We start from the raw sequence: 5,842 nt of genomic DNA, 5'->3' as shown, positions 1-5,842 counted from the left end.
CCGGGGCGGGCCGGGGCGGCGCGCGGGGGCGGCGGCGGGCGCGGGGCCCCGGGCTTTACCTGCCTGTGGAATGTGCAGAGCGGGCTCGGATCCGGACTCCGGGTTGCGATCCGCTCCGGAAACTGCGCAGCACCGGAAGCCGGGGGGCGGTGGCGGGGCATTGTGGGAGTTGTAGTCCGCGGGGCATAGGCGCCGGCGGCGCGGACCGGGGGCCGACTGAGAGCGGGCGGCGGGGTCTGGGAGCGGCGGATGCGGACGGCGTGGACCGACGGCAGCAAGCGGGTCGCCGGCGGTGTGGACGGGTAGTGGAAAAGCGAACCGCGCCGGCGGGGGAGTGGGACGGCGCGGGGTGCGCACCCGGGAGCGGGCGGCGTAGACCCACGGCGGCCCGCGGGTCGCAGGCGGTGTAGACCGAGAGTGAGAGAAGCCGCGCGGACGGGGGAGTGCGAGAGCGGGTGGCGCGGACTCGGGAACGGGAGGCGTGGACCGGGAGCGGCGAGGCGCGGGCGGTGTGGACCCGCAGCAGGCAGGTCGCGGGCGGTGTGGACCGGGAGTGGGAGAGCGGGTGCCGCGGACCCGGGAGCGGGCGGCATGGACTTGAGAGCGGTCAGGCGTGGCTGTTGGGGGTACCGAGGGCGAGGGCGCCGTGGACAGAGCGGCAGGGAGCGGGCGGTGTGGACCGAGAGTGGGAGAGTGAGTGGTGTGGATCGAGTAGTGGGAAAGCGGGCGGTGTAGACGGGAGGGCGGCAAGCCGGTTCTGCTGTCCCTTCCTGGACGAGTGCCGGGTCCTGACCCTCGAAGCGACAGGCGCCAGTAGCCCCTGGGCCCCTCCAAGTCTCTTGTGGCGGCCGCTGGAGCCTCGATTTCCTTGCGGGGTGGGAGAGGTCGGACTTCTCCTCGCGGGCGTCCGAGGTCTGCTGCTGGATCACAGGTAACCGGGAAGCCGCGGGTGGGTGCGCCGTCCTCCAGGTCCGCCGGCACGTGCAGGGGAGCCGCCCTCTGGCCCCACAAGCTCAGCGCAGACAGTTGGGCACCGCGGGCTCCCGAAATCCACACCCTGACCGGTGCGGTGCGGCTTCGTGGAAAGTTCGGGACCAGCACCGCCCTGGTCGGGCAGCTTTGAAGGCCACACTGCTCCCTGGGGCTGTTTCTGCCCCCGCCTGTGCCCCCGGTTCTCCCGGCCTGCGAGGCCTCTGGACGCCCTGCCTGGAATGTACCTGCGGCGGCCGCAGAATGTTGCGAATAGAAGGGACTAGAGGGGCCTTTAGGTGTCGGGCGCAGGGCCGGAGAGCTGTCCTCTTCGTTGTGCTCGGCGGAGAGCTCCGGCGCTGGAGTCCAGGAGGGGATGAGCTGTGGGAAACGGTTTGCAGCTGGCATGAGAAAGGGCTCCACGGAATCAGCAGGAAGGACAGCCGTGTCGGAAACCGGGCCCTTCCTGGTAAGGGACATACGGTGCTTCTTAGGCATCAGCAAGGCTGTGCTCTGTACGTCAAGAGAGAAAAGGCAACATTGAGTGCAGTCGTCTTCATCTGTTACATTAGCAACGATTTTTTTTTTTTTAAGCTTAATAGCATAATTTTGAAGAGACTGTAGAATATAAGGTGTCTCATCTTTTCCTGGTGGGAGACTGATTCGGTATGGCCCCCATCTGGGCCATTTGTTAATAAGGAAATTCCAAATGCAGAGAGCCTCGGGCCCGGCAGCCCCGCGAGCTGGATTATTCAACAGCCGGGCGAGTTTGTGTGGACTGGTATTAAGTGAGGACCCATCGGAGGGGCCCCGCTGTAGGGTGGAAGGTTGAGCAGGTGTGGGGAGTGGGGCGGGGTATGCGCTGTGTCGCGGGTTGCTGGGGCTCGTGGGTCTGCCCTCCTTAGGTCTGCATCCCAGCCTCCCACACCTCTCTTGATCATCTCGCCCTTACCCTGCTCATACCCCTGCCCCCCAGCTATGGGATCCCCGCCTTCCCCCAGCCTTTTGTCCCTCAGCCATCCTCGAGGTCTTTTGCGCAGATCCCCTCTACCTTGGAATGTTCTCCCGGGGTTCTCCACCGCCATCTTTTCAGCATTCGGGTCTCTGCTCAATCCCCAGGAGCCCCAGACTGACCGCTACAGCTAATAGACACCCCTTGCCTACCTCCCACCCCTTGAGTGACCACTCCCAGTTCTCAGTGCCCAGGGGGCAGCTTCTCTGGGCCTCCGCACAAGAGGTACTGGCAAGCATGAGCAAGAGCAGGTTGTTGGCAGAAAAAACAGACAGGTTACAGCAAGAGTGAAAACCTGTAAAAGTGGAAAACCCGAACCCCCTGAAGCCGTTTCTCATGTTAGTACGTAGCACGGGGCTGGGATTCATATCCGCGATGCTCATTAAATCTTCAGGAGAATTTTCGGTGTGTTCAGTCTATGTCTTCTACAAAGGCTGGAAGCAGTTCCTTTCAAGGCAGATTTCTATCCAGAATTTTATTATTTTTTTTTTATTAGTTTCAGAGGTAGAGGTCAGTGATTCATCAGTAGCATACAATGCCCAGTGGTCATCACATCCTGTGCCCTCCTGAATGCCCATCCCCCACTTACTCCACCCCACCACCCTGCTCCTCTCCAGAGACCCTCAGTTCATTTCCTGGAGTTAGGGTCGCTTCTGATTTGCCTCCCTCTCTGATTTCCTCTTGTTTTATTTTCCCTTCCCTTCCCCTGTGTGCATGGGTCTTGTTTCTGAAAGTCCGTGTATGAATAAAATCACGTAATTGTCTTTCTCAGATCTATCGGAAATACCAAATTTTTTTCAAAGTTGTGTTTCTGAAAGCGTCAAATTTATGATTAACGAACAAAAACAATGTAGGAAACTTGCCTGAACCCCAAGCAGGAAAACAAAAGAAAAGCCACCTGTAAACGATGTTCCTGGGCAGCTGGGGAGACCTGAACAGAGCCCGATACCTGGCAGCCTCAGTGCCCAGCTCCCCAAGCATGATGACCACTGGGCGTGATGATGCCGTCCTTCTCAGAAAACGCGTTCTGAAGCATTTCGGGTAAAACACGACGTCTCCACACAGCAGTGGATCAAGAGGTCATGGGTAGGTAGCACAGTTATACCCAAATCGGTGAATCTCTACATGGGTTATTCTGTAGCTTTGACATTTTTATTTATTTCATTTATTTTTTAAGATTTTACTTATTTGTCAGAGAGAGCGAGTGAGCACAAGCAGGGGGAGTGGGAGAGGCTCCCCGCGGAGCAGGGAGCCCGAAGCGGTACTCGATCCCAGGACCCCGGGATCATGACCTGAGTCGATGCAGATGGTTACCGACAGAGCCCCCCAGGCGACTCTGAAATTCTTAAAAGTAAGCTGAGGAAATTAAACGTGAGAAGAGCTTCCATCTCTGAGTGGATTTGCCTACGGGCACGGTTCTCCCCAAGCGGAGACGAGCTGTGGGGTTGAGGCTTCATGACACCGTGTTCTCGGTCCTGACTTGGGCTGCCTCGGACATGTACGTTCCAAGTCCCCTGTCTCATCAGCCCTGGTTTTTTGTTAATTGACTCCTTTCGTACCAGACGTTATAAAAAATAAATATCCTAAGCCACTTCTCTACACTCCCTCCAGCTTGCGATCGGGCTGGTTTTTCTTGCCCAGATAAAGTGAGGGATCTAATCAGCAAGTGATTTTCCTCACTCTGTGCAGAGCGGTGCTTCTTGCTTTATAGTGTTCCCACCTCTTAACCACTGCGCGATCTTGGACAAGTCACTTAACCTCTCTGGGCCTCAGTTTCCTAGTCTGTGGCGTGGACACGGGTCATAACTTGAGGGGTTGTTTCAAAGAGTGTAGGAGTCAGTAGATGTAAAACTCCGGACAGAGTTCTGGCCAGTAGTGCGTGCTCGACTCCTATCAGTTACCATCGCTGTGATGGTGAATCTTTATCTAGGTTTTGTGTAAAATACCAAGTAGCCCAGGGCTCCTGAGCACCCGGCTTTAGATCAGGATCATCAGTAGTTCCGAATGCTTGCCACACGCAGGACGCCAGGTGGCGGTTTGCACGGTGGAAGTGGCCGTGCGGAGCCGGGGACAGTGGTGGGCAGAGTGTGACCGTGGGTGTCTCTCGGGCGCCGTGGGAAGAGGGCCCTGTGCCGGTCCTCCATCCTGGTGGCCAGACCTCTGCGGGACCAACCTGCCTTTTCTGCGAACGAGGTATCGATATCTACTTGCAGCCCCTGTATTTGTGGAGGCGGCCAAGGTGAACAGTGGCACGGTTTTGCCCTCGGCTCCCCGTGCGTGGCGGGCTCTGTCCCCTGCGCCTGGGTTCCTGTGAGCCGGGGTAAAATGGGCTCGTAGGTGGGGGCCAGGTGATACCTCTCATTACTCACTAGGTCTACACTGCCCTCAGCCCAACGGGTCCACTGCCCGCCTGGGAACCGGTGTGAGGGGAAGCAATACAGGGAGAAGTGACAGGGACCGAAGGAAGCGCCTGGTGCTCGGGGCTGTCCTCAGTGGCAGAAGCTGCTTCACGGAGAAGGTGGGGCTTGTGTTTGGTGGGTCGTACTGGGGACAAGGGGGGCACATTCACAGACTGGGGGTGGCTGGCATGGGTTAACGTGGGCTGTCGGGGGCGGGGCACCTGGGTGGCTCAGTCGGCCGAGGGTCCCAACTCTCAATGTTGGCTCAGGTCACAAGCTCAGGCCCTGCGTTGGGTTCCACACTAGACATGGAACCTGCTGAAGATTCTCTCTCTCCTCTGCCCCTCCTCCCACTCATGCGCTTTCTCTCCTCTCTCTCCTTTCTCTAAAATAAAAAAAACGTGGCTAGTGTAGACGGGTCTGGTAGGAGTCCAGCGTGTGCCTCGAGGTGACCGGCAGGAGATCCAGTGGGGAAAGCTGGTCCCTTAGGGCAGGGCTGGCCTTCTAGCAGGCCTGTCAGGCCTCCTGATACAGCGTCGGCCCAGAACGGACCCCAGGTCACGCAGGACGCGGCGGTGTGGTCTCAGACTGCCGGACGCCTCCACCGCAAAGGAGACACCGGGCTGCCACGGCTTGCCACACCCAGAGCTGAGACTGCGGACCCAAGCCCGGGATGGCTGGAGCCGTGCATGGGTACATGGCTCCCCTCACAGGCGAAGGCCTGAATCGTCGGCTCCTACTCCCTACCCGGTGGGGCCACCCCACCAAGGGGCACCGTGCACGCCTCACTCCTCCGAATGCTGCAGTGCCTGGCAGAGCAAGGAAGGAGGGAGGGAAACAGAGTCACTGACCCCCAGGAAGGAGCCGAGATGCCTGCGGTTTTGTGCGGGACCTGTCCCTCTGTCTGGCTGTGCCCTGCCCTTCCCCCTACCCCGCCAGGAACCAGCACAAGTCCTGCACCAGCGAGACACCAGGGATTGGCTCAGTTGAGCCCACGTGGGAGCCCGCTCCACGCCACCCTCCACGGGCCACCCTGGGGGCGGATGTTGACCGGGAGCTGAGGGACATATTAAAAAGATGGCCTCCTAGAGGACAGTGCCCCTCAGATCACCGGGGGTCACGCAGAGGCATCTCCTGCCAGCTTGCACCGTGGGAGGACCCAGGCCAGGCTGACCCTGATAGCACCCCCCCATGCACCATGACCCCGGGGGCCCCTGGAAACGTTGACTTTCTAGTAAATGGGTGTAGCCCCAGGCCCAAAACAAAGCCAGTACGGCAGAAGAGCGTGAGGAAGGGCGTCTGCCTAGAACAGAGCAAGTGGCAGTGGCCACGCCTCCTCTTCCACGCCGCTGACCATGGTGGCCTCGCACACCGGCCGACCACCAGCACCACGCAGCGGACGGACCGGGATCCGGGACCCCGGGACAGACGCGGGACCTGAGGGACAGCCCAGGGCTCAGCA

General features: G+C 59.6%; 1 protein-coding gene across 2 annotated transcripts in view; it reads right to left on the bottom strand.

Moving 5' to 3' along the window:
- The window catches only part of PRDM15 (PR/SET domain 15), a 59,168-nt gene extending 59,064 nt beyond the window's left edge, over positions 1 to 104 (bottom strand). For both annotated transcript variants that reach the window (XM_032865292.1, XM_032865293.1), the window contains exon 1: positions 60 to 104. The gene's annotated coding sequence lies outside the window, so the exon portion shown is untranslated. The remainder of the gene's footprint in view (positions 1 to 59) is intronic.
- Positions 105 to 5,842: the final 5,738 nt, after the last annotated feature.

Source organism: Lontra canadensis, unplaced genomic scaffold (genome assembly GCF_010015895.1).
Source record: "Lontra canadensis isolate GAN:19392208 unplaced genomic scaffold, GSC_riverotter_1.0 scaffold29, whole genome shotgun sequence".
In the NCBI taxonomy this organism is placed as follows: domain Eukaryota; kingdom Metazoa; phylum Chordata; class Mammalia; order Carnivora; family Mustelidae; genus Lontra; species Lontra canadensis.
This window is presented reverse-complemented; position numbering and strand designations above follow the sequence as displayed.